Source organism: Halyomorpha halys, unplaced genomic scaffold (assembly GCF_000696795.3).
Source record: "Halyomorpha halys isolate HHAL.00 unplaced genomic scaffold, Hhal_1.1 Scaffold1359.1, whole genome shotgun sequence".
NCBI lineage: Eukaryota > Metazoa > Arthropoda > Insecta > Hemiptera > Pentatomidae > Halyomorpha > Halyomorpha halys.
In genome coordinates, this window is record NW_027106761.1 from 109,033 (window position 1) to 112,265 (window position 3,233).

Sequence of the window (3,233 nt, forward strand, 5' to 3'; positions counted from 1 at the left end):
ATTTAGCATCTGGAGTAGCAGAGTACAGTAGAGGTAGAGGGTTATAGGTCAAAATAATTTCCTCAAAAATAACCTTGGAATTTTTTTCTTCGTTCTTGTTAAGTACCTTTTGTGACAATTAAAAGTTTTTAAAAAATAGGTCAAATGTTTAGTTTTTATGGTCGCCATTTTGAACTTTTATAAAGAAAATTACAAAAAAAAAAAAAGGTGTGAATTTATGGGAAAAACAAGCTGGAAAATATTACTAAATTAATTTTAAGACATAAAATTTAAAAAAAAAAAATATTGGCTCAACAATTGAAAAGTATAAGTTAGACATTCTTTCTATCAGTGTTTACAAATATCGTAAATACCTTCTAAGCTATACATAATTCCCTATACAGCAACTTAAAGTAAAATTAATAATTTCATTAATTATTGGGTCAAATTAACATACTTAAAACTTCATAAATCCTTAAATAACCGGTTCCCAAACTTTTCGCAACGCCATCAGATGAAAAAAATTTCGGGTGAACAAAAAAAGTAAAAATGTCGACACAATTATTCTCAGAGCAGTTAAATATGTAGGAAAAGAACAGAAAACAATACAATGAAAAATCTGGACACTGTATATTTGTAATTTAATTTTTTTTTTTTTCGCAATATTTGGGAAAGTGGCATTCGTTTAGGGGGATATGTTGCTATATAGAAGAATATGTGACCCTAAGAAAATGGTGAATACTATTATTTCGATAAAAATAAACATATAGTATAATTGAGTGTCAATTAGACTCTATATACTGAAGTCAATTAGTTAATAATACTCTCCAAAATAAATTCACGAAATATCGATACTCGTTTTTCAGAAAAACAATTTTGTTTTTAAAAAAGAATATCTCAAGAACTCTGTAAGAAGTACGCCTTCAATCTAATGCCAAACACTCCTTCACTTTTGAATTGCTGTTTTGATTGTATTAGACTTAATTAAAACATAAATAACTGAAAACATAATTAACTGAAACGAAAATCTATTGCATAAATTACAGTTGAAGTAGGGGTGGCCGAAACAAAACATTTATGATTAGATGTGTTAGTTAATTTTGGTAGGTAGGTTTGATAGGTGTGTTAGTTAATTTTGAATAATTGTTCTTTAGAATTAATGATGCCGATGATGATGGTGTGAATTATATTGGTAAGTGTGAAGTTACTTCATGGCTCGGTTATCCTCTCTTCATTCCTAGATTTCCTAACCTAAAACCGAAACAACATAAGATTTTTAAAATTGAACTTATGATGGCGGCCAAAAGTTTGCGAATGAATTTGCCTAATTTTTTATAAATATAACATAGCACTTTTGACTTGTGAGTCGATTTTAGCGAAATATATGTTGTGTATAACTAATTAAATAAGTAATTTAAGTTCCTTATAACTTTACCTTTTTTAGTTAGGCTGACTAACATCTGACAGAGAACATTTTAGAAGACTTGATTATTAGGTTCTCAAACCTGTTGAGAACTGTTTTACGATTGAATTCCTATCACTTACTATATATTTCAAATATAGATAAGTAAAATTAATCTAAGTAATAACAATAAATTATTTTAAAATATTATAATTTTAAAAAAATATTTATTTCACCCTCAAAAAATAATTTGTTAATTAAAAATTATTATTCGGTACATCACTCACTATCCCTTCTAGATAACGAGCATATAATTACACAATAATATCATATTAACAAAGATTTTCATCAGTCACTCATTGGATACTCTATTGGTAACCATTACAGACTGACATATCACTACAGAATTAAACATGAAGAAAATTACTCTGGGCAGAAATTCACAACATTAGATAGTAGTTTCAAGAAAAGGGTTTTTCAATAAAAAAATGTATATTTGCAAAAAATGCTATAAGGCATTTCAAAAATTTCACAAATAGAGGATAATAATAAAGACAAATTATTTCTGTAATCTTCTCTAGATTGTGTATAAATGGACAACTTAGCTGAAGAAATAAGCTTTTCAACTAACATATAAGTTGTAATTCAGAATTATAGCAAGCATCCAGCCGCAGACATACGGGAGAATATAATAACGCGGGGTGCCTGGAAGTTTATAGAAATTAATGCCACTAGGGATGGTGTAACTTGCCTCAAATTTCAACCTCATTCCTTCTGAGAGAAACTTACCACTCCATTCCTTCCACAACTTGTTGTTAGCTTATTGCGAACTGTCAGGACTAACGCAGAATAAATGCACGAGTACGAATCAGAGTCAACTTCAACTTCTTGAATAAAGGAGACATTATTCAATGGGACTTAGCAGTTTCTATGAAATACGAAGAGAACAACTTTTGCAATAAGCAGAGAAACTAATTATATCAGAAACAGCAAAGATATTAAGAGAGCAGGTTCAAAGGTATAACACAAATAACAATAAAAATTTAACGAATAATTATCTTAAATTCTCGTATTTCATACTCATTTTTCACGGCAATGATAACGGATGTTTAATTATTCCAATAAATTTTTATTCAAGTAGGAATCCAAATAGCTGAACTGAGTTTAATATATTCCAAAACCTAAGTCACCCAGAAAACAGAGCAAGCACTAAAATTACCAAAAAAAAAAAATAACTAAAAAGGCCTATATTTTAATTTGAAAAATATAAAACAAATAGAGAGGATAAATTAAGAAAACATAGATAGGAAATGTCTGATACTGAATTCTGACTTAGTGTACTAAATTATAAATTTTTTTTTCATGATTTGTTATTTTAAAATGGAAATACTAAGCGTATTTGATTCACAAAACTCTAAAAAATAAGTAGCTGACAGTGGTCAAAGTATAAATAAAGTAGTTACAACACAAAGCTGACTACGCTTGTCTTTCGAGAATATCTTAGTTCGAGATTCACCCAAATATTCCCTTTGGCATTTCAAGAGCAAGAGGATTTGTTTATTTCATTTATGTATACATCATATTTCTTGAAATTATTTTTAACCAATTTAATTTAATATGCTGTGAATGTTTCAAGACAGAATTGTTAGTTAATATTTATTTTAAGTGTGATTCTTTCATCGGTATGGCGAGTACTGTATAGCCCTGCCCCTTGTTCATTTTTACGCGGAGGTAATAGAAAATTTATAAATTAGTATTCCCCTGTTTAGTAATTTAATTAGTACAAATGATGTATAGCTCCTTTTCCGTGACCACTTCTAAGATATATAAATAGAAAACTGGATATTCTTCC